The sequence below is a fragment of the Halichoerus grypus genome, chromosome 6 (assembly GCF_964656455.1).
Source record: "Halichoerus grypus chromosome 6, mHalGry1.hap1.1, whole genome shotgun sequence".
Taxonomy (NCBI): domain Eukaryota; kingdom Metazoa; phylum Chordata; class Mammalia; order Carnivora; family Phocidae; genus Halichoerus; species Halichoerus grypus.
The window spans coordinates 4,533,854-4,559,617 of record NC_135717.1 but is presented as its reverse complement, the minus strand read 5'-3'; the positions used below and the strand labels follow the sequence as shown (position 1 = coordinate 4,559,617).

The window sequence follows — 25,764 nt, the reverse complement described above, 5'->3', positions numbered from 1 at the left end:
AGTCTGATAGGAAATGCCTTTGGAAGGTCAGGGGGCTCGAACCAGGGCCTCCTGTTGCCAACTAGCCAGCCAGACTACTGTGTAAGGCAGGGCCAGATCCCAGTTTTGTGGGGGCCTGAAACAAGTGTGGCTCTTTAAAAAAAAGAACACTATGTGCTATTGTCTGAATGTTTGTGTTCCTCCCAAATTCATATCTTAAAATCCTAAGCCCCAACGATGATGGTATTAGGAGGTGGGGCCTCAGGGAGGTGCTTTGGTCATGAGGGTGGAGCCCTTATGAATGGGATTAGTGCCCTTGGAAAAGAGACCCTGGAGAGCTTCCTTGCCCCTTCCACCATGTGAGGACACAGTGAGAAGCCCCCAGCTATGGACCAGAAAGTGGCTCTCACCAGACACTGAATCCACTGGCCCTGAGATCCTGGACTTCTTGCCTCCAGAAATGTGAGAAATACACTGAAATAAATGCCTGTTTTGCCTAAGCCTCCCTGTCTCTGGTATGTTGTTACAGCAGCCACCACAGACTAAGACGCTGTTAGTAATACAGGCAATAAGAGGAATGACCCACGGCCACACGACGTGGATGAAAGTCACAGCAAAGTGTTGAGCACAAGAAGCTCAGCACCAAAGAGTACATGCTGTGTATTCAGTAATATAAAGTTCACAAACGGGCAAAAGTCATCTATAACGACGCAAGTCAAAATAGCAGCTACCTCTTCATGGGGTGGACAGACAGAGAAAGGAGCACGCGGGAACTTTCTGGGGTGAAGGAATCATTCTGTTTTCTACACTCTATCTATATTCTGTCGATCTGCATTTTGATCAGGGGGTGATTACAAGGGTGAGGGCATCTGTAAAATCCTGTAAGCTGTACACTTAATGTACTTTACTGTACACCTGTGCATCTCAATAAAAGAGAAAAGCAACCCCCACAAAACCCCACAGAATCACAAAATTAGGTACAGGGCCTTGAAGCTCGCACGTCATATTTCTGGTAAGTATGTCCCGAGAAGACTCCTCAGCTCCGGGCCCACACTGGCCCCAGAAGAGCCTGCCCAGCTGCCGGGGGGACCCTGCCAACCACGCCCCACCCCTCGTGTGTCCTACCTTGCGGCTGAACTCCTGGGCCTTGCGCCTGCGCTCCCGGTGCACGGCCTCGGGGCGTTTGCGGCGGGCCAGGCGCAGAAGCTCGCGGCCCAGGGAGAGGCCTCGGGGCCGCAGGGCTGGGGTCGGGGACGCATGGCCGGATCCCGCGCCTGGGTCGTCGCCGTCGGGGCCCGGGAGCACGCCGAGGCTGGGCGGCACACGCGGGCAGCGCCGGGCCAGGCGCACGAGGCGCTCGCGGCTCAGGCCACCCACGGCCAGCCCCTCCACCTCCAGGATCTGGTCCCCCGGCCGCAGACCCCCGGCGTGTGCGCTGCTCCCTTCTGTCACCTCCAGGACGAAGCAGGGGCCCGAGCCGCCCAGCCGGAAGCCGAAGTCTTCGGGCCAGCCCTCGTTGGTGGCCGGCATGGCAGCGCTGGGAGTGCGGCTGGAGAGAGAGAGAGACCGCACAGCGGATTCATTTTGGCCCTGTCCACCGCGCTGCAGGCCGCTTAAAGACCCAGGAGATGCGCCAGTCTGGGCCTCTGCTTCTCTCTGCCTCTGGGTGGATTAGGTCTTAAGATAGTGTCTCAACTCCTGGATCCAGCTGTGCCTGAAATTCACCTACGTCCATGTGACAAAAGGACTTCTCAGTGACATGAGCTCACAAATTCCTACTGACTTTGGCGGGTATTTGCCTTTTGAATTGTATGACTCTCCTTTTTGACTTCCTTGGGGAAGCATGGTATGGCTGATTTGGAGGTCTCTGAGCTCCTGGGTCTAGGGGAGGGGGTGCCTCTGTCCTCCAAAAGAGGCCAGATCGTGGGGGCTGGTGAGTGGGCGGGAGACACAAAAGTGAACATTAATAAAGGGAGACCTCCTAAAACAGAGTCAGGAGGCCAGAAGGGGGAGCCATATAATTCTCCCTCAATTACAGTAAGGACTATCTATTCCAAAGCCCGACAGAAGAATCATCAAACAGAAAAGAATCATCGATTACAAGTCCAACAGGAAAAGATGTACATTGCCTCTCCTACAAGAAAAGGACCGCCCCTGCAACTCAGCCAATGAGGAACCATGATCACCCCCATCTCTTGCTTCTCTCCAATGGACTTCTGTTCAAAACCACCCCTCCAGCTTCCTTGTTCTTCTCTATAAAGTTCCTCTCCTTTGTTTGTTGGACTCGTCTATGGCTTTTGCCATAGCTTGCTTGTCCTGAATTGCTATTCTCTACCATTCCTGGGTTAACCCATTTTTCCTGGAAAAATAACTTTTATATTTGAGGTTAACAAACTCAGCCCAGGGAGGCGAGGGTGACTGTCCTGGATGGAACAATCTATGTGTGTTCCTGTAGGTCTGTTTAGGGCAGGGGTTGTTCACAGTCCACGGACAGCCTCTGAAACTGTAGGCCGTATGTGGTGTGAAGGCTCTGTTTTCCGGGGAAGGGTCCTTAGTTCTGAGGACTTCCTGACTATGGCTTCAGAGAACATCTGAGGGCTGGATTTGAAGGCCCTCCACATGGAGTCATCTGCCCATAGCTCCCTCTCCCAAGACACCTGAACACGTCTTAGCGGCTGGGGAATTGGGGCGAGGAGGAGACCCGGGGTTCCAGCAGCAATGTGGACTAGGAAGAACCAGGGACACTTAAGGGACAACCAGAGAGAATCGGTCTCACCGGGACACCAGAGGACAGTGTGAACACTCCTCACCTGGGTGTGGTGGAGGCTGTCACACCCCAAGGCTGGCCAGCTGCCTCCCGAGCCCATCCCAGGGGACCTGGTCCTCCTCTGCCAGGTGGCCATGCTGCCCCGGGGCCTCGGGGACACTTACTCTGTCGTTTGGTGGCTTTGCTGGACTCCTGGGTGCACTGGGCCCAGATGGGGCATCACCACGTCTTAGAGGAGCCTGAGGTCAGTTCTTGTACCGTGAGAAGTAGTCAGCTCCTCCACAACCAAAGAGGGGCGGGCTGGCAGCTCTGAATTTGGGGCTGGGGACACAGCTGTGGCAAGGCTGCCTCTCAGAGGCCAGAGCAGACAATGCCTAGCTCCTCTACACCCAGCCTGTGGAGCCCACGGATCCAAAGGGGCTGCCATCACTCGGACCCTGCTGGGCTTCTACACCAGGTCAAGCCCTCCTGTGTGTCCCCAGCCCTGCAGAGTGACTCAAGCCCTCTCCCACCCACCCCGAGCTCCTGGTGTGGATCGCTCTCTGCTCTCTCACCTTCACCCAGAAACTGGAATCCAGGCTCCTGGCAGGGCTGATGGACTATCTCAGGGCATGAGAGGGAGGCATCCCAGGGCCGCCCGTCCCAGAATATTGGGGGCCGAACCCCACGCTCCCAGGTTTGCTCACCTTCCTCACTGGCAAGTTCAGTGGTTGCAGGGACAGAGCACAGGGCTTGTGGAATGCCTGAGGACACTAGCTTGTTGCCAGCCCTCTGCTGCTCAGGGCCTTGGCGTCAGTTACTGATGCACCCGAGGTGACAGCTGGAGTTTCTAAGGCAAAGTGATCCTCCGAGTAACCTGAGAAGGCCCCAGTTACCAGGCAGACCAGCAGGATGGCTGGACAGCTTGGCCAGGGCCCAGAGTGGCCGGCCCCTGCTGAGTGGTCCTGGGGGGCAAGCAACGATGCTCAGACAGGAGTGAAGGCTGGCTGGAGCTGGGCCATGGGCTGGGTCCACCCATGAGGTCATGGAGCTTGGCAGGTGGGTCGAGAGGGTTCATCTAGGCTGTTTTTTTTTTGTTTTTTTGTTTTTTTTAAAGATTTTATTTATTTATTTGAGAGAGAGTGAGAGACAGAGAGCACGAGAGGGAGAAGGGTCAGAGGGAGAAGCAGACTCCCCGGCTGAGCAGGGAGCCCGATGCGGGACTCGATCCCGGGACTCCAGGATCATGACCTGAGCCGAAGGCAGTCGCTTAACCGACTGAGCCACCCAGGCGCCCTCATCTAGGCTGTTTTGAGAGGAGGGGGTGTCCCTCAGTCCAGCGATGGCAGAGGGGACTGATGAGACTCAGGAGGGCATGGGGACCCAGTCTCCACGGAGAATATCACTGCCGGAGCCCCGACGGTCAGATTTATCGTCAGAAGAAGGGGAGATCCAGCCCAGGAAAAAAGGTTTGGATGGGCAAAAAGATGCTTACCGAAGTAACTTTGGAAGTGAGTGGAATCTGCAAAACTAAAGGCATGTGGAGCTGCACACAACGCCTCCAGCGGGGGAAGCTGTTTCCCACGGGGTGCGGGTTAACAGTTCTGAAATCACACGTGCATGCTGGAGTCGAACACTTAAGTAAATGAACTGTGGCAGCCAGGTTTCTCTCTGGTGGAGTGGGAGGTTACAGGCAAGCAAAGGGGAAGGCTAGAATAATCCGTGCGGTACTGGATTAGAGTCGGGGACGTCAGTATGAACTCATGCTCAGCTTACTACAGCTGCAGATGGACACATATAGAAATATTTATTGATCTGTGTACATGCATAGATTAGTATATGAATGTATGTCTGCTTATTCTGTCAGCAAGAGGGCGTGGAAGCAAGGTACCCTGGCAGCAATGAGCACATCTAGTGCCAGATCTTGGCTTCTAATATCATTCTCCAATAAAAGGAGCCCGGGATGCTTAGAGAAATGACTGATTCTAGGCCTGGGGCAGGAAGGACACAGGATGAGCCTAGAGCATCTTCTAGCGCCAGAGAGTACACAAGTGCTAAACACACACACACACACACACATACACACACACACACATCCTCACCATCAAGTGCATGCACCCATGTACGATGGGGTTTGTCAAAGGGACACAAGAGCAAATTGAGAGAGATTTCATTGGCCAAAGATGGAACAATTTGAGCAGAAAATAAATAACATAGTACTGGATTATAACCCAAAGTATAAAATGAATATCCATGAGTCTATACTGATGTAAACAAATGGTTGAATAAATAGGGGAGAAGAGACATATCTCCCATGCAGAAGAATTCCAAATAATTTATAACTTCCCCCCTTTAAGTGTGGGCTTCCTTCCATAGTGACTTCCTTCCAACAAGGACAGAATGAAGGGGTGGGGGTCACAGTACTTTACAGCGGAGAAACTGACAAACACAACCTTAGACAGGTGATCAAGGTTAACAGCAATGGGGAGAAATCAGGTTGATGGCATGTGCCCTTTATCTGATGTGATGTGAATGGCACTTAGCTTCTGTGACCTTCCTCTCCTAAACCCATAACCAGTCCGGCTATGAGGAGGAAAAACATCAGACATACTTAAATTGAGGGACATTCTAAAAATATGGGGTTTGTTAAAGGGACATAGGAGCCAGCTGAAAGGGCTCCCAGGGGCCAGTGCTGGAACAATTTGAGCAACAAAGTCAATAAAATAGTGTTGGATTATAACCCAAATAAAATGAATATCCACCGGTCCATACTGATACAGAGAAAACATACTTGACTTTTCAAAACTGCCGAGGTCAACAAAAACAAGGGAAGTCTGAGAGACTGTCACAAGTTGGAGGGGCCTAAGGAGACCTGATGACTAGATGCAATGTGGGATCCTGGGGCAGAGAAAGGACATTAGGTAAAAACTGAGGAATCAGAACTAACTAATGACAATGGATCAACATTAGTTCATTAGTTGTGACAAACGTACCATAGTAACGTCAGACGCCAGCAATATATTGGAGACATCAGGTGTGGGGCAACGGAGAGCTACCGTCCCAGCTTTTCTGCACACCCAACACTATTCTAAAATTAAAATTTTTTTATTAAATCCCAGGCTGTGGGAGCTGGGGATCAGATGGATGGGACAATACTCTTTTTTTTTTTTTTTTTTTTTTTTGAGAGAGAGAGAGGTGGGGAGGGGCAGAGGGAGAGGGAGAGAGAGAATCTTAAGTAGACTCCACACCCAGAGCAGAATGCAACCCGGTTTGAGTTCACAACTCTGAGATCAGGACATGAGACAAGATCAAGAGTCGGAGGCTTAACCGACAGCCACCCAAGCGCCCCTGGGCGATACTCTTAATAGGTCATGACAATTGAGCTGGATGTTTTCCAGAGTTTGCTTACCCAAAGGTGCTCCAAGTTACTGTGTGTGTGTGTGTGTGTGTGTGTGTGTGTGTGTGTGTGAGAGAGAGAGAGATGTCTGTATATGTTCTCTAGTCTCATTTACGTTACAAACTCTGCTAGGGAGTTTACAGTATATCCTCTTTGGGAGAAAACCCCCCAAACTGTGAGTGAACCAGTGTCCACAGAGCATGGTCAAAGACTGACTGATGCTGGAATAGAATACCCCTTTGAGCACAGCTCCAAATGCCTACCAGACCATGTAGTTGTTGTGCTGCATGGTAATTATGCATAAACAGTGATACTCACACGGGTGGCTTTACTTGGCACGCTCTTTTGTCTTTTTTTTAAGTAGGCTCCATGCCCAGTGTGGAGCCCGACACGGGGCTTGAACTCACAACCCTGAGATCAAGACCTTAACTGACTGAGCCATCCAGGCGCCCCTCTTTTGTCTTCTTGATTAACAAACTGATGTTTCTCTAGATGGTAAAAAATGGCATCACCTGACCTGCTGATGGGGATGTAAAATGGTAAAACCATTATGGAATACTGCTTGATGGTCTGGCTGGCTTAGTTGGTAGAGCACTTGGCTCTTAGTCTCAGGGTCGTGAGTTCAAGCCCCACGTTGGGCATGGGACCTACTTAAAAAAAAAAAAGCTGGGCGCCTGGGTGGCTCAGTTGGTTAAGCGACTGCCTTCGGCTCAGGTCATGATCCTGGAGTCCCTGGATCGAGTCCTGCATCGGGCTCCCTGCTCGGCAGGGAGTCTGCTTCTCCCTCTGACCCTCCCCCCTCTCATGTACTCGGTCTCTCTCATTCTCTCTCTCTCAAATAAATAAATAAAATCTTAAAAAAAAAATTGTTTAAAAATAAAAAAAAAAAGCTAAATGTACACTTATCATGCAAACCACCCATCCTAGATATTTATGTCCCCAAGAGAAATAACAGTGTATGTCCATGTAAAGACTTGAACATGAATGTTTATAGCAGCACTATTCACAAAAGCCCCAAACTGGAAACAGTTTATACATCGATCTACAGGCAAATGGATAAACAGACTGAGGTATATCTATGCAATGGAATGCTACTCTATTATAATAAGAAATGAATTACTGATACACATGAGTGAGCCTCAAAAACGTTATGCTAAGTGAAAGAAGCTGGTAACAAGAGGCTCTATGATTCCATTTATATTAAATTCTTTTTTTTTTTTTAAAGATTTTATTTATTTATTTGAGAGAGAGAGAATGAGAGAGAGCACATGAGAGAGGGGAGGGTCAGAGGGAGAAGCAGACTCCCTGCTGAGCAGGGAGCCCGATGCGGGACTCGATCCAGGGACTCCAGGATCATGACCTGAGCCGAAGGCAGTCGCTTAATCAACTGAGCCACCCAGGCGCTCCTATATTAAATTCTATAACAAGCAAACTGATCTGTAACATCAGAAAGCAGATCAGTGATTTCTGGGGCCAATGTAGAGGCAAGGGTGAACTGCAAAGGACCTTGAGAGAACTTGTACACTTCATATGTATACAGTTTGTTGTATATACCTTAATAAAGTTGATTTTTATTTTATTTTTTTAAAGATTTATTTATTTGAGAGAGAGAGAGTGAGCATGGGGGTGGGGGAGGCACAGAGGGAGAAGAGAATCTCAAGCAGACTCCATGTAGCACAGAGCCCGACACAGGGCTCGATCCCAGGATGCTGAGATCATGACCCGAGCTGAAACCAAGCGTCAGATACTTAACCGACTGCACCACCTAGGCACCCCTAAAGTTGATTTTTAAAACTTGAATTACTTGAGGGCTATACTCCTAAATCCTGTAACTTACAGGAGATGGGGGAAATGACACACTGAGCCAGACCCGATCACGGGCTGGCAATTTTCATATATTTTTAAATCCCATTTGTTTGTTATGCTCTCCTAACAAAGTCAGAATTGTTACCTCCAATTTAGAGAGGAGAAGATAGAGCTTCAGAGAAATGAAGGGACCTGTCCCAAGTCACACTGGCTTCTGAGCAGCTGAGGTAGGCTTTGACCCTCCCCAGCCTCCACCCTCTGTCAGCCCTTGGGAAGACATAGAGTTCCAGGACCCTGGCATTGACCACAGAAGGACAATGCAGTCCAGCCTGGATCCTCGCTCCATGTTTCATGTTCTGCCTTCTTTAAGGCTTTGCCCAGGATGAACAAAAAGGCTCAAAATGTGCCCTGGTATTTCCCACCCCAGTCTCAGAAGGTTGAGCCAAGCTGTGGGTTTCCTAGGGGGCAGGAAGGGGTGTCCACAGGTTTGGGAAAAGAGACCCCTGGAGACGCTTGGGTGGGTGCTGCTGAGAAGGGCTGGTGTCCTTGACTCCTCACTTTGTTGTACAAGTCAAACTCAAACACTATCCAATCCTATGGATGCCACCTTCTACTTTTGAATTATAACCAGAACCCACCTACTTCTCTCCACTGCCACTGCCACCACCGTGGTCCAAGCCACCATGATCCCTCTTCTGGACTGGTCTCCCAGCCTCCTCACTGGTCTTCCCTTTGTCCCTGCAGTCAGCATAGAATCCAGAATGATCCGGTCAATCCAAAGTCAGATCCTGTCACTCCTCTGCTCAAAACCCAACCCATCGCTTAAGTCCTCACCATGGCCTGTGGGACCCTATCCGGTCAGGCCTCTTGCACCTCTCTGACTTTTTACACAGACCTCAGGGCCTTTGCACTAACTCTTCCCTCCACCTAGAATCTGTCCCCACCTCCCAAATCTGTTCAGATGTCTCCTGTTCCATCCTATTTCTCTTCCCTTCCCTGCTTTCTGCTTCTTCCTAGTACTTCTCACCATCCACATGCCATGTGTTTGCTGATTTATCTTGTTTCATGTCTGCTCCTGCCCATTAGAATACAAGCCTCAGGAGGGCAGAGATTTCTGTTTTCATCATTGCTATACCTATAGAACCTAGAATAGTAATTGGCGCATAGTGGGTGCTCAGTATTTGTAAAAGGAGTGAGTACATTAATAAACCTTACCCTGAGGTCCCAGCCCTATAACAGAAGGAAGTGCATTCTCCTCCCAAGGCTGCCCTAAGTGATTTTTTTTTTTAAGATTTATTTATTTATTTGAGGTGGGGGCAGAGGTAGAAGGAGAGGGGAAGCAGACTCCCCTGCTCAATGGAGAGCCCAACGCAGGGCGTGAACACACAACCCTGAGATCATGACCCTGAGATCATGATCTGAGCCGAAACCAAAACCTTAACCAACTGACCCACCCTAAGTGATCTTATGGGAATCTCGAGGAAGGCCCCCAGTGTGGCACATGGTATGCATTATGTGATTATTATTATATTCACTATAATTATGTCCTTCTGACAATTCAATTGTGTTCCCAAAAGCTACAGACCATCTTTTAAAACATAAGCTTTTATTTTAGAGTAGTTTTAGATTCACAGAAAGATTTCAAAGACAGTACAGAGTTTTCATATACGTATCCAATGTTCATTTCACATCCAATGTCCCTTGCTGCTGACATCTTATGTTACTATGGTAACTCTGTCACGATTAATGAACTAACATTGATCCATTATTATTAACTAATTCAGAGTTTCTTAGTTTTTACCTAATGTCCTTTCTCTGTCCCAAGACCCAATCCAGGATGCCACATAGTTATCATGTCACCCTAGCCTCCTCTAATATGTGGGAGTTTCCTTGGTTTTGATTACCTTGACAGGTTTTTTTTAATAGCTTTTAACAAATTTATTAAATACAATCTTTAGTACTCTTCTTGTTCTTCTCGTTCTCCTCTTCCCTCCCTCTCTCTCTCTCTCTTTTTTTTTTAAAGATTTTATTTATTTATTTATTTGAGAAAGAGAGAGAGAGAGAAATAGCATGAGAGGGGAGAGGGTCAGAGGGAGAAGCAGGCTCCCCGCCGAGCCAGGAGCCCGATGTGGGACTCGATCCCAGGACTCCGGGACCATGACCTGAGCCGAAGGCAGTCGCTTAACCAACTGAGCCACCCAGGCGCCCTCTCTCTCTCTTTTTCAATGGACAGTTTTCAGGAGTATTGGTTAGCTATTTCACAGCATGTTCTCAGTTGGGTATGCCTGATATTTTTCTCATAGTTAGACTGGTTATAGTTTTGGGGAGGAAGACCACAGAAGCAAAATGCTATTCTTGGGGCGCCTGGCTGGCTCAGTCAGTTAAGCGTCGGACTCTTGATTTTGGCTCAGGTCACGATCTCAGGGTCGTGGGATCGAGCCCTGCATCAGGCTCTGCACTCAGTGTGGAGTCTGATTGTGATTCTCTCTCTGCTCCTCTCCCCCCACCCCATGCACTCTCTCCCTCTCTCTCTAAAATAAATAAATCACGTCATATCAATGGCACAGGCTATCACCCTGATTTACATGCTGTTAACCTTGATCACCTGCCTGAGGTTGGGTTTGTCAGTTTCTCCACTATAAAGTACTCTGTCCCCCACCCCCTCATACTGTCCTCATTGGAAGGAAGTCACCGTGTGCAGTCCCCACTTAAGAAGGTAGAGTTTTGCTCTATATAAATTATTTGGAATCCTTCTGCATGGGAAATATGTCTCTTCTCCCCTATTTATTTGATCAGTTATGATCGAGTATGGATTCACAGATATTTATTTTACACTTTGGATTATCATCTAGTACTACGTTATTTATTTCGTTGCTCAAAGTGTTCCATCTTTGGCAAGTGGAGTCTCCTTTAGTTCACTCCTATGTCCCTTTGGCAAATCTCCATTGCTCTGTGTGTGTGTGTGTGTGTGTGTGCATACGTGTGTTTTACAACTGGCATTACAAGTTGGTCCAGGCTCATCCCAGCCCTAGAATCAGCCATTTCTCCAATGTGCTTTGATTTATCCTGAGGGGGGAATAATATTCGAAACTAAGATCTGGGCATGGGATGTGTTGTTCACTGCTGCTGTGATGTCCTTGCTTCTCGCCAGCTGGCTGACGGCAAGCAGACACATGCCCCTCTAGCCATGTGGTCTCCATCCGCTCCTGAATTTACTCAGGTCAGCTCCCTTTTGCCTCATCCCCCTCACTGAGCTTACCTTAGACATTTGTAATTCGGTTAGATTCTCTTGGTCACATTCTGTCTTTCATCTTGGGATGCCCCAATTTCCTTGCAGATTTTTAAATTTGCATGCATTGAGGGTGACTCTTTGTGCCATAACTGCCCATGGATTCTGACACGTGTGTGATTGCATGTATCTGCCATTACCGTGTCACTGCCCTAGACTAGCTCCTGTGCTTTATCCACTCAACCCCCCTGCTCCCCATCCTCTGGCAACCACCGATCTCTTTGCTATCTCTATAGTTTTGCCTTTTCCTGATTGTCACATAAATGGAATCATACAATACGTAGCCTTTCACACTGGCTTTTTTTCACTTAGCAATATCCATCCTTGTTTTTGTGTCTTGATAGCTCATTCCTTTTTTTTTTTTTTTTTTTAGTATCATTCCATTGTATGGATGTACCACAATTTCTTTATCCATTCACCTATTAAAGGACCTCTTGGTTGCTTCCAGTCTTGGGCAATCACGAATAAATTGCAGACAGGTTTTAGTGCAGACCTAACTTTCCAATCAGTTGGGTAAATATATAGTAAAATTGTTGTATCATGGTAAGACAAAGTTTAGCTTCCTCAAACTCTCAAACTGCTTCCAAAGTGGCTGCACCATTTTGCATCCTGCCAGCAACGAATGAGAGTTCCTGTTGCTCCACCATCCTTGTAGGCAACTGGTGTTGTAAAGGTTATTTGGGATTTTAGTGTGTATGTAGTGGTATCTCACTGATGTTTGCATTGTTTTTTTTTTTCCAAATGTTAAATGATGTTGAGCATCTTCTCATATGCTTATTTGCTCCTTGTGCATCTTCTTTGGTGAGGTACCTATTCAGATATTTTGTCTATTAAAATTTTTGCTTGTAATTGTTGAGTTTTCAGAGGCTTTTTTACATGTGTATTTTGGATACAAGTCCTTTACCTGATGTGTGATTTATAAATATTTTCTCCCAGTAGGTAACTTTTCATTCTCTCAACAGTGCTATTCACAGAGCAGAGTTTTTAAATTCAATAAAGTCCAGTTTATTAGATTTGGGGGGGGGAATTATGCTTTTGGTGTTGTATCTAGAAACTCATCACCAAACCCAAGGTGGTATAGATTTCCTCCCAATTTTTTTCTTCTAGAAAATTCTGGAAAACATCCAGCCCTACCCTGGTGCTCTGTTAAGACTGTGTTGATCTGACTCCTCCATGAGAATAGGCTCCCCCTCCCTTAAATAATCCACAGAAATATGACCGTGAACACCTTAGAATGGATCCTGATTGTTAGGGGCTGAATTTGTCCCCTCGAGTCCATTGGTTGAATTTCTAGCCCCCGGAACCTCAAAATGGGACTGTATCTCCTTTCAAGGAGTGATGGAGTAAAAATGAGACTGTTAGGACAGGGCCTAACCCAACATGGTTGCTTCCCCTACGAGAAGAGGAAATTTGGACACAAAGAGACACCAAGGGATGTACATTCACTTGAGAAAGACTGTGTGAGGACACAGTGAGAAGGTAGCCATCTACAAGCCTCAGGAGAACCCAACCCAACCCTGCCAACCCAACCTTGATCCCAGACTTCCTACCTCCAGAACAGAGAGAAAATACATTTCTATTGTTTGAGCTACCCAGTCTGTGGTATTTTATTATGGTAGCCCTAGAAAACTAATGCACTGGCACAGTGAAATTTTATGAGTGTGGCTAAAAGATTCTTTCATTCAGGATGTGTTGAGAGCTGGGTCAGTGGCCTCGGCCAAGGAGAGCCAGGGAGGGCAGAAAGGGATTGACTGAGAAAACCCAGACGTAAGTTTAAAACTGGCTGGTGTCCGTTCTCCATGCCAAGTCCTCCTGACACATCCAGCCACTCTGGACGGAGTGGAAAGAGTCCAAGCTGGGCATCAATATCTTGCAGTCATGTCCTACTACCCAAAGCCTCTGAGTATATCTGCACGGTGCCCTCAGGTGACAAAGGCAGGGGGGTAGGTGACAGCCTGCTGGAGGGATGGAGGGGTTGGTCCAGATGATTGTCCATACCCATGACAGGAGAACTGAAGTTGACCAATGACATAATGGCATTTTGAGGGCATTTTGATGACTGCCATGGGCCAGGTTATGGCTTTCATCAGCAACTTGGATAGTGTATTAGTTAAGGTGATTAATGCTAGCTGCTGTAACAAACACTCTCCAATCTCAGTGGCTTCACACTATAAAATTTCATTTATCAGCTACATCACAGTCCAGCACGGCTTGGATGGCTCTCCTGGGTTGGGGTGAGGGCTTCCTCCAGGAAAAGAGACGGGGTTCTTGATCCATGTCTTGCTCTGACATCTTAAACACGCGGTCGCTTCTCCAGAAGTCCCTGCAGAAGGGGAGGAGATTGCCAGAGGATTATGCAAGAATATTTTAAAGGCCTGGTCCAGAAGTGACCTACATTTCGTCTGCTCGCTTTTTCAATACCCAGAACGAACTTCAAAAGAGCCTGAGATGTATAGTCTTCCCCTGTGCCCAGGAAAAGGAGGCACTGTGGCAAACACCTGATGTTGTCTCTACCACAGATAAGGACACGAATTTTCCTACGGGGCCAGCAAATGTTGGGATGCTGGGGAAGACGGTGGGTGGAGACTCAGCCCCCACAGTCAGGGATGTTGATTGTGACAGTCATTTCAATCTAACAGGACAGGAGGACAGTTGGCTTAGCAACAAACAGGGCAAGAGTTGGGGGTTTTCTTGACCATGGGTCTGGTGTGAATTAAGGAGGGGGCTTGTTGGGATTACTCTTCGAAGGGGAGGGTGGCATGAAGAGCAGCTTTTGGGACAGTAAATCCCACGGCCATGCCATGGGGAGTGTTAGCAGTACAATGGTGATGAAACAGCCACCATGTCCAGATCCAGACAGGCCTCTCTGCTCAGCCCTCGGCACAGGTCTTGGGACTGAAGTTGCAATGCAGAGCTGGTCTGTGAGCCACGTGCTAGCGGGAGCCCCTCCCAGCACCCTGTTTCCACGACAGAAGTGAGATCAGCCCTCGGAGCACCTCATCTTTCTTATGCTCATTTCCCTTTTGTACTGTTTTCCCTCTGGTCACATTAAAGTTATTTTATCTTGTTTTGTGTGTAAACCAGCTCCAGTCCTGCCTGGAATACAACAGGGAGATGTAAATAAATGGGGTGGCAAATAGTTTGTGATATTGAGAAGTTGCTCTTCTCATTCCTTTTATCCACGGCTCTTCCCCCATCATCAACGTCCTTGGTGGGGGAAGGGAGTTGTGAAAGGGCAGGTGGGGAGGGCAGAGATCGAGCCCTGAAAGAGCCACCTTTCTATTTTTCAACCTCCTATGTAGACTTCAGTCTGTCTTTTGAAAAGACAAATGTCCGAAAGTCAAACTAGTTTTCTGGTGTCAAGTTGGGGATTTTGGAAAGGAAAAAATATTATTGCAAAAGCTTATGGTTTGCACTATAAACCAGAGAGTGGGACTGCTTGCACTGGGACTAAGAGGCTCTTGCATACCCAAAGAAGGGTCTGAGCGGTGGGCAAGGAGGGGAGACTCACGAGGGAGGCTTGGAGGAGCAGACTCACTGCCCCACTGGAACCTGGCTCACTGGAGCCAAGCTAAGTCCAGTTATGGGAAAACAAAGAAGGTTGCATTCAGCACAGTGTGAACTCCTCTCAGCTGCGCAAGCTCCCCTCTTGGGGCCCCACCCCACTCTTGGGGAGCACCATCAGAGCCAGGGGGATTAATGCCAGCTGCTGTGACAAACCACCTCACTGTTAGTGCGACAAACTGCGTATCCCAGACGCCTCCCCCCCGGTCCCCTTGCTTCGGACTAGTGTTCAGAACCGCTTCTGCCACTGCAGGCTCAGGGGTCCCCCTGCCCCAGGCTGCAGACTTTGTGGGCTACTGACGCTGCTAATTCTGGAGCTCCTGGTCGCTGATGCGCCATCTGTATTGGGCTCTGAAGATGAGTTGCCCTGGTGGGTCGCTGACCCAGAGGAACCATCAGAAGCTGGTGGGCCGGTTCACTGTCAGTGCTGATGATAGGATGAGGGGTTCTCCGGGGACATTTCGTGGAGCCTGTGGCATGCTCATTCCAGGCCCCTCCTGGGGCCTCCCCTGTTCCAGCCTCCCTGAAGAGATTAGCAAACACTTCCTCTATTTGGCTTCCCTGGTGGCCCTCTTTCCTCATTCTCAAGGTGGGTTGGCCGCCCTAACTTGGTCTTCTTTGCCAGCTCCTCCTTTGCTTCGGGCCCGTGATATTGGAGAGCCTCTGCCTCTTCTCTCTTTACACCTTTTTGCTCATCCTAAGGAACTGCATCCGTTCTGGGTGACCTTGCAGCACTAGGGACTGCAGCTTTTGTGGCTAAAATTTCCTCCCCCTTCCTTTGAATATACATTTCCTTGACTCTACACCAGGAGCAGCTGCCAGGAAGGAATTTTATTAATAGATTTGCCTTTCTTCTGGAAACGAAGGACACCCACCACACACTCCTGCCATGTACTAAGCAGCTCGTGTTTTCACAGTGGCACTTTTCATTCATTCTGGGCTTCATCTAGTTTGGGGGGGCACTTTTGACATATTCCTATCATTCCAGATACAACAACTTATTAGATGCCCACGTACTGAGTGCCTACCCAGCATCCATGCCCCTTTCTAGGATTACCAGGTCTGCATCTGGAATCTTCCTCTCCCCTGAGCAGCAGCTCCTAGTTTGGGAGAAACTGATCCCCCTCGAAGCTTTGGCAGGAGGGCCTCATTTAACTCACTAAATGGTGCATTCTGTTCCCCTGGCCCTGTCATTGGTTCAGGAGGGAGCCCGTGACTCAGGTCGGACAGAGTGAATTTCAGCACTCCTACTGGGAATGCCAGGGCAAACCTCCCCATTCCCCTCTCATTGGAAGTGATCGTGGAAGCATGAAGCCCCAGGGGTGGCTGGCAGCCATCCCACCACCAGGAGGAAAGCTGGTCTGGGGAATGAGGCTGATACTTGGGTGGCAGAGTGAGGAACAAAAAGAACCTTTGTCTTTGATGATGCCATTGAGCTGCTGATTCAAACCATTTCTGAAGCCTGCCTCATCTCTGAACATGACAGTGGCAGAGGCCAGGAAGTCTCCTTTGTCATTTGATCCAGTTTGAGGTGGGCTTACTATTACTTGCAACATAAAGAACTTTGATACCTCAAACCTCTTGTGCCAGAAATACTTCCCCCTTTGTTCTTCTGTATGGGTCCTATTTGTTAACTATAATACTAGTGGCCAAAATTGATCCAATGCGTTTTACAGGCCTGCCTTGTCTCATTTAATCTTCATGACAACCCTTTGAGGTAGATTCTGTTACGTGATGAGGAAATTGAGGCTCAGAGAGGTTAAGTAACTAGCCTAAAACCACACAGCTAGAAGAGATGGATCCTGGACTGAAATTCAGGAAGCCTGATTCCTGAGAGCTCATACTCTTAACGCCTACACGACTTCCCATCTAATATTCTCATTCTGAATCTCCTCCTGGAATGACACTCATGTCTGTGCCTCACAGAGTCCAGTGTCAGTCCCAATTCACTTAGTGTCCAGAGTGACTCTGGGACACTAACTGATGTAGGCAGGCTGGATCCGAGGACCCAGAGGGGGTCCCGCAGGACCAGCCAAGAGAGTCCTTGGCTTTGTGCAGGATAGAAATCAAATGCAAGCCAGGAGGAAGTGAGAGCAGAGTTTATTGAAGTTACAGAGAGAGCACATACAGACAGAGTGTCTTGGACACTTGGAATGGAAAAGGAACATGAGTCTCATCTTTACTTGCAGCCTGGGGTTTTTACTGAGCGTGGTGGTCTGGCATATGTGTCCTCTCAGGCATCCAGGAACAGGTCAAAACAAGGAGGAGTGCTCCAGTGTCCTCTATAAGTCACTTGTGCCCTGGAGCTAGGGGTCTTGGTGTCCAGGGGTCTGCAGTCAGCAGTCTTGGAAAATGTACAGAATGACCTCACCCGGTCACTTCATAGGTGTTATCTGTTGTGCTGGAAGACTCCAAAGGAATAAATTAACTCCTTGACCTTTATAAGAAGGACATATATCATCGGTACTGTAAGCCATGTGTAGGACAGGAGTGCAGCTCCTAGCAAGAATAGGAGCAGGAAAAGGAGCAAAAAAGCAGTTTTTTTCCAGTTTCCCTGCCTCATTACCACGAAGTGCCATTCATTTCTTCCCCACAGCTCTGAGAAAGCATTCACAATATTGTCCCTTGTCCTTCTCTACCCTCTTTCTGTGTGGCTTACAAATAAACGAGTGGAGCACAAAATGTGTATTTTATATGGAGGGGCCATCCTCCATCAGCCCACCTGTAATTTCTTGCTTGTCTGCCTTTTCTCCAGGTTGTCAGGTGGCTTCTCTTTTCTGAAAATGTCTCAGTGGTTGTCCTGAGACAATTCAGCCCCAACTCAATGTCCAGGGCTGGATGCTCCTTTTGCTCAGCACTGCTAGCCGAGGGATGGCCAGACTCCAATTGTGAGACTAATTCTTGGTCTCAACCAAGACAGAAAACTAGAATCTCAATTGAGAGGCATTAAGATGGTGGCTGAAGATGGGATCTCCAGATTTAGCAAATAAAAATACAAGACACCCAGTTAAATTTGAATTTTAGATAAACAAGAGATAATTTTTGAGTATATGTATGCTTATCCCCTCATTCGAGAGATACCACAACTGATGGTGAATTGCAGTATTGGTGACCGGAGTAACAGAGCATTTGGGTGAGGAGAGCTGAGCAGTGTACCAGGTCAAGACCAGCTCAGAAGTGATCAGGAAATGGAGGTTCTGTCCTGACAACCCCCTTTAACCTGGTAGCTGAACACAGTTGCTTTAAGGGGCAGTAATCAAGGCAGTAACGGCCAAGTGGAAATTCCAAAGTATAAGCTACATTGTGCTCCAAGCTGGCCAATGGTGCAACACACAGCCCCAGGGGCTGGCCGGAGGACTCCGTGTCTTGGTGATGTCCAGGATATCGATTTCCTCTGGGTAGATTTCATCCTTTTCCTTGCATTCATGCAACATATTTTTATTGAGCATCTATTATGAGCTAGGCACTAAAATAGTTGCTACTGATACAATAGTAAGCAAATACAGACTTGATCCTTGCCTTCCAACAAAAATACTTGTGTTACAGGGCGCCCGGGTGGCTCAGTCGGTTAGGCGACTGCCTTCGGCCCAGGTTATGATCCTGGAGTCCCAGGATCGAGTCCCGCATCGGGCTCCCTGCTCAGCAGGGAGTCTGCTTCTCCCTCTGACCCTCCCCCCTCTCATGCTCTCTCTATCTCATTCTCTCTCTCTTTTATTTATAAATAAATAAATAAAAATCTTTAAAATAAAAATAAATAAATAAATAAACTTGTGTTCTTCTTGGGGCACCTGGGTGGCTCAGTCGTTAAGTGTCTGCCTTCGGCTCGGGTCATGATCCCAGGGTCCTGGGATTGAGCCCCACATCGGGCTCCCTGCTCAGCGGGAGGCCTGCTTCTCCCTCTCCCACTCCCCCTGCTTGTGTTCCCTCTCTTGCTCTCTGTCAAATAAATAAAATAAAATCTTAAAAAAAAAAAAATAACTGTTCTTCTTTCTTCCTCCATTGTAAAACTCCTCCTGACCAATAAATCACGGATTGTAAACAAGCCTCCTGGGCTGTTCGTTGCAAGGGAAGCTATGAAGTCCTGTATCCCATTTCCTTATAGAGCCTCAGTCATTCCCTTGGGGACAGGAGATCATGGTATAAAAGGTGGTTGATCCTGTCAACCGATCTTGCAGCAGGTAAAAAGCTGATAGCACAGGTCCAGTTTCAGGGGCTGACGGGAGGGTTTAGGGACGCTCCAAGGAGAGATTCTTTGCCACGAGTTTCCCAGGAGATACCATCCTTCCTATCACTTTTGAATTCAGTGTTTGATCTTAGGCTTAAGTAGGGTTTTCTTCTATGCTATTTATAAAATGTAAGTGTCAAGGTTCATGCTTGGAGGTTTTGAAGAACAGAGGGGAGGAGTAAAATGCCGGAAACACATGAATTTCAGGAACTGACAAACCACCAAGAGATTTATCCTGAGAAAGTAATTCAACTGAAAAAAAAAACTAAAAGCTCTGAATATGTTACTTGCAAAACTATCTATAGTACTAAAAAGTAGGAAATCATACAAATGTCCAACAGTAATATTGAGTTCATTATATTGCATCCCTGGATAATGGTTAAAACTAGATAGAGGAAAAGCACTTACGACAAACTAAAAGGAGCAAAACTCAAAAATTGTCTAGATGCTACGATTATATCTATGTAAACCATTTAAATGAATACATAAAATTCATGTTTTTATGTGTTTATAGAAATGCACAGTAATAAAGTAGCACTTAAGATAGCAAAATATAGCCTTTTCCTTTGCTGTTATTTATATATTTCTATAAAGTGTAAAAGGAGTTTAAAAAGAAAAACATAAGGTGGGGGAAGAAGAGCTGAGTGACTACATATTTCTGTTAGGATTAGGATATTTTAAGTTGCAAGTTACAGAAGATGTAACTCCACATGGTTTTAAAAAATAAAGGGGACTGGCGTGCCTGGGTGGCTCAGTCAGTTAAGCATCCAACTCTTGATTTCAGCTCAGGTGCCTTGGCAGAGTCTGCTTGGGATTCTCTCTCCCCCTCTCCACTACCCCACCTCCTGCTCGTTCTCTCTCTAAAATAAATAAATAAAATCTTAAAGAAAATAAAGGGGACTTTTGGCTCACCTGTGAAGTCCAGAGGTGGTGTGAGCTTCAGGTACAGTTTGCTCAGGGCTCTGACTTCATTTCTGTGTGCCCCTCTCAGGTCTGCCCTCCCCAGTGCGTAGACTTCATCCTTGGACTGGCTTTCCTCCTAGTCCCAAGATAAGAGAAGTTAAGTTACAGGCTTCCTCTTTAATATCTTTATTCAATCTAGAGGAGAGGAGGCACCATTGAACGGGAATCCTAGCTTCATTCTAACTGGGTCCCTCGCATTTCAGAGGCTGGCTTTTGTTTTGAAAAATTATTGTGATAAGGAAGGACAGGATTATCCTGATTGGCTGATACCAATTAAGTCCCACCCCTAGAGCTGGGGGTAGTTCAATCCTACCCTAAGAGCACAGTAAGGAGGTGTGTGGCTTACATGTTGAGTAGGAAACCTCAGTGTCCATTGAACCATGTATGTGCACAAGAGAGTCATGACAAGCTGGGATGTGAGTTAGAAGGCAGTTGAGAATTTGATAAATACATCATGCCTTGGCTACATACTTTAAGTGTCCCCCTTCCCTTCTTTATTTTTTATTTTTAAAAAATATTTTATTTATTTATTTGACAGAGAGAGACATAGCGAGAGCAGGAACACAAGCAGGGGGAGTGGGGGAGGGAGAAGCAGGCTTCACGCTGAGCAGGGAGCCCGATGCGGGGCTTGATCCCAGGACCCTGGGATCATGACCTGAGCCGAAGGCAGACGCCCGATGACTGAGCCACCCAGGTGCCCCACACCTTCTGAAATGATCTCAGCCATCACAGGGAGAAATTCCAGATGAATTAAAGATAAAAGTATAAATCAACTAGAAGAAAATATTGGAGAATATATTTGTGAATTTGTGTGTATCTGTGTGTGTAATTTTGGGGTAAAGAATACCTTTTTAAGTAAGATTTTTTTAAAAGCCACAAAAGAAAAGGCTGATAAATGTATTTCAGAATTTAAAATCTCTGTATGACAAAGACACCATGAGCCAAGTTAACAGATACGTAATGTATAGAAGAAAATATCTGGAATTCATGTCAGAGACAAAGGATTAATATTCAGAATGTGATAGAGAATATCTATTTCTATCTTTTAGTAATAACAACCTACCAAGTGTTAGCTGCACACAGGGCAACACAGCCAGAGGCTACATTTCCCGGCTCCCCTTTGGCCATGTGACTAAGGTCCTGCAGGTGGGATCTGAGCAGGAAAAGCTAAGTACAACCTACAAGTTCCATTTTCAAGGGTAAACAGCCTTTCTTTCCTTTCCTTCTTTCCGCTTTCTCAGCGGCTCGAAGGTGTTGACCTTGGGGGAAGGATACCATCCTAGTGTTGTAACTCCAAACTGTGCACAAAGTGCCTGGGTGCACTGCAGAGAACTCAGAGGGGAGCAGTGGGATATCTTAACAGTTTGAGGAAATGAAGCTACATCTGTGTCGTACATAGCATGATAGCTTGAACTAGTTCACATTTTCAACGTGAGATCACTAAATTCCTGACAGCACATCTTTGAGAGGATGGATTTAGGAAGCAATTGCCACTAGGAATATCTAGGTTGAGCAAGAAATGAGAATGTTGTTTCCAATCTGATTTTAAAGTTTGATAAATTGTGCCAGGGGTGCTAAGTTGCTAGGGCATAAATATTTATGAAACTGTTTAGAGCTCCTTATTTAATAGAAGGGATTGTTATTCTTTTGGCTGAGGAGCTGTGAAAAAATTTCTAAGACACTTAAGGGTGCTGTGTACAGAGAAAGTTTGGGAATTTGTGCCTAGTGGTGGAGAACAAGATAGGAAGAATCTGGGTCCTCATGTGATCTTGTGGATCTCCTGGAACAGAACTGCCTACCGCTGCTGGACTGCAACTACCTCTGGACTATAGACTTCTTTCCTATCAAAGCCATCATGTTTGGGGATCTCTCTGTTACAACAGCATACAGACATGGTAGGTGTTCTGCCTATATCCCCACAGCCCACCGGAGAGGTCACCTGTACATGCTGATGGTTTCCTGACTCTGCCTGAGAGGGTTCTCCGCTTGGGGCTGGGCTGGCCTCTGTGTGGGCAGGCCAGAAAGACCAGGGAGTTACTGCCCCAGGAGTGGTTGGGCGAAGACCCCTGCTGCTTTGTCTCTCAGTGGAACAATTCTGAGGCATAGTCTGTGGAACCTCTCAGAGGATCCCTGGTGGGACTGAGCCCCAAACGGCCACCTCTACTCATCAACATCTGCTTTCTTGGCTTTCTACTCTTCTCTCACTTTCCCAATCCCTCACCCTGTTTCCTGGGAATATCTCCAAAAACAAGCTACTTATACCAAATCCTTGTCTTGGAGTTTGCTTTTTTTTGGGGGGGGGGTACCTAAACTAAGAGAAGCAGCTAGCCCGTACCTTAACAAATACATAAAATATGTAAGTAAGTACTGGAAAGCAGCAAGAAAATGGTAAAACAACTCAAATAAAAACGGCAAAGGATAATTGTAAGCAACTCACAACAGAGGAAAGACAATTGGCCAATAAACACATAAGATGTTCATCACTAGGAACTGGCCAGTGGTAATTAAGATAGCCCAGCATAGTAATTGAGAACACCAACTGAGTCTTAGTCCAGTGGTCTGAGTTTGAATCATGGCTCTAATACTTTCTAGCTCTATGTCCCTAGGAAAATTATATAACTTCTCTGTGCCTCTATTTCCTCATCTATAAAAGTGGTATAATAATAATAATAATAACAATAATAATAATAATAATAATACTTCTCTCACTGAGTTCCTATAAAGATTAAATGATAAATACTTAAAAAAATTTTAAGTGCTTAGAACAGTACCTGGAACACAGGTATCACTATGTAAATGTCTGTTAAGCAAATAAATAAATAAAATGTCATTTCATCCATCAGAATGGTAAATACTAAAGGAACTGATCTATTAAATGTTGGCAAGGGTTTGGAGAGACAGACTCGCTCAGATATTTGTGGCTGAAGAACAATTTAATAGTACTTATTAAAATTAAAATGCCTATATGTTCTTTGGCTCGGGAATTCTACGTCATGTGGCTGCCCTAGAAAAATACACCTACTTGTGTGTAATGAACCTCATTTAGGTATTTCCACTGCAGCATTGTTTGTAATAGCAAAAACTGAAATGAACTTAAATGTTGAGCAATAGAACAGTAACAATGCAAACTGGGCCCTTGGGCTAAATCTGTCCTGCAGGTATGTTCTGCTTAGTCTGAACAGTGTTTTAAAATCCTGGATTGGGGCGCCGGGGTGGCTCAGTCGTTAAGCGTCTGCCTTTAACTCAGGTCATGATCCCAGGGTCCTGGGATCGAGCCCCGCATCGGGCTCCCTGCTCCGCGGGAAGCCTGCTTCTCCCTCTCCCACTCCCCCTGCTTGTGTTCCCTCTCTCGCTGTGTCTCTGTCAAATAAATAAAATCTTTAAAAAATAAAATAAAATTAAGAATCCTGGATTAGTTGCCAACATTACAAAAATTAGATTTACGTTATAAAAATCCAGATTTTCAAATACCCTTAAAACACTGGGATTCAAAGGGTGCCTGGGTGGCTCAGTTGGTTGAGTGTCCCTCTCTTGGTTTCAGCTCAGATCATGATCTCGGGGCCCCGCGTCGGGTTCTATCAGCTTGAAGTATGCTTGAGATTCTCTCTCTCCCTCTGCCTCTCCCCTCACTTGCTTGCTCTTTCTCTGTCTCTAAAATAAAATCTTTAAAAAAAACACAAAAAACACTGGAATTCAAGTTAACAATCCTGTGGTCTGCGGAAATAGCTATTTCTGCTCACAACAAGATACCCCTGCTCCACGTTGTCACTTTACTTACTACCTGCAGAGCCCCTGTAGGCAGTGGAATGTGGGGCCCTGGCAGATGAGCTGTGGCTCAGCTATGTAATGAAATGTCTATAATGAGGTAAAAACAATATAGTAGATACACATGTGGAAAGATCACCAAGACTGAAAAAGAAAAAAACAAAAAAGGAAGATGGAGGACCATTATGTATGATGCCATTTCTGCAAACAACAACAAATTATATATTTGTATATATACACTAGAATGTAAACTATAAAGTTCAGGAATTTTTCTGTTTTATTGCTGTGTTCCCCGTGCCTAGAATAGTGCCTGGCATACACTGGGTACTCAGTATATATCTGTTGAATATTTATGAATAAATGTATAAAAGAATTTTGGGAGGACACATAGTGAATAAGTGATTAATTTTGTCAAGGGACTGGGATTTGGGGATGGTGTTCAAGGAACTGTTTTGTATAGTTTGATTTTTTTTTTTTACAAGAACATAGTGTTGTAGTACTTGTGTACATTTAAAAACAATTAGACAACCCAGCACAAAATGCCATAGGTGATCAAACCCAGATTCAAAGTTAAGTCTCAACTGAAACCATCCGGAGAAAAATGAATGGGGATAAAAATAAAGTTCTGCATTTATGAGCCAAAAAAAAGTAACCCAAAATACTTAACCACCAGCTCAGAATTAATCAGCAGGGTGATGAGTCAGCTGGAGACACTGATGTGATCCAGCCCACTCTGGATGTGGGATGAGGTTCCATCCATAACCACAGTCTTCCCTGGTGTCCTCACAGCTTCTGATTTCAGGCTTTTGTTTTTTCAATTCTGTGTCCACGAGTTCATGAAGGCTTTGCACACCATGTACCAGAAGGCGCCCAGCTTGTAAGTTTCTTAAAAAGGAAAAAGCGAAGGAATCAAGAAGCTGGGGTAGGTCGCAAAGACAAAAAAAGAGAAGAGCTTGAAAGCCAGTGTTTGGAGATCAGACGGTTCCCCTCAAAGGGAAGACAAGCCTGATAGATTTTCAGAGGCATCAAGAATAGACTGGTCTCCGCGGATTCAGAGGTGTTCGGAGCAAAGGAACACCCCACAGGGGACTTCTCAATGCTATGTTTGGAAGCAGCTCTTCTCACCCCAGGTTCAACTGTCATTAAACAGCCTTCCTTCTTATCCTCCAGGTTTGGAGTCAAGCAATTGTCACTGTTCCCAGGGGCGGGATGTTCAGAGCTGTTCCGAGACAGCAGGAGCAAAGACACTGGAACGGGTCGGACGGATCCCAACGGTGTGGTTAGCAGAACGCAAAGCAAGTCCTGCCCATCGCGAAGACTCAGTATAGGAGCCCCAAGTGTCCCGCCATGGGCCAGCCGGGGTTCCCGCTTGGCTCGGCCCGCTTTACAACGCCCGCACTGACTTAGGACGGTCTTTTTGTAAGATTTTCTGGCAACTGTGCTCCAAGGCTCGATTTTCGGCCCCCAGACCCGACCACCCCTTCTGAAGCGGCCAAGGCGCGGAACTAGAGACACCAGCAGAGCGCGAACACCAGCCGCGAGCCCCGCCCCCAGCTGCCGCCCGCCCTTCCGCCCGCCCCTTCCGCCGGAAGCCGGCCTGGCTGCCAGCGTCGCGTGCTATCGTCACAGGCTCGCCGGAAGTCTAAAGAAGCGCCCTGAAGGCGCCGCCTGGGAGCGGCTGGCGGTTGGCCATCCCGGCGGTAAGGCCGCCTCCGAGGGTTTTTTTGGCACCCACTGGCCCAGGGGCGTCTGTCTCCTTGTCTGATCCGCCCTTCCACCTTGCGTGTGTGTGTGTGTGGGGGGGGCGTCGCAGCCCCACCTCCACCCCGCCGGGTGCTCAGGCACCCACCGTATTCCCTCTGCGCCTTCTGCACCCCGTCCCCCACCCAGGGTCCCGGCCCCCGAGGAAAGCTCCGGCGAGGTCCGTCCGCCGGGACCCTCAGATGGTGTGGCCTCGGATAAGCCTTTCTGTCTGGTGGCCAGCGTGGGCACCTCAGGGATTAGGGATGGGAACTGGGACCCCAGGCTCC

At 47.1% G+C, this 25,764-nt stretch overlaps 1 long non-coding RNA gene across 3 annotated transcripts; it reads right to left on the bottom strand.

Annotated features, from left to right (window-relative positions):
- Positions 1–16,865: 16,865 nt before the first annotated feature.
- Positions 16,866–25,287, bottom strand: LOC118542628 (uncharacterized). 3 transcript variants are annotated; one of them, XR_004920690.2, is made up of 3 exons: positions 24,402–25,287; positions 19,919–20,045; positions 16,866–19,258 (listed from the first exon to the last, which is right to left on the bottom strand). It is a non-coding gene; the product is annotated as an uncharacterized LOC118542628 (long non-coding RNA). The 3 variants fall into 3 exon arrangements; XR_013448671.1 differs by having other exon boundaries at positions 16,866–19,122; XR_013448670.1 differs by having other exon boundaries at positions 16,866–18,717.
- Between the last annotated feature and the right edge of the window lie 477 nt (positions 25,288–25,764).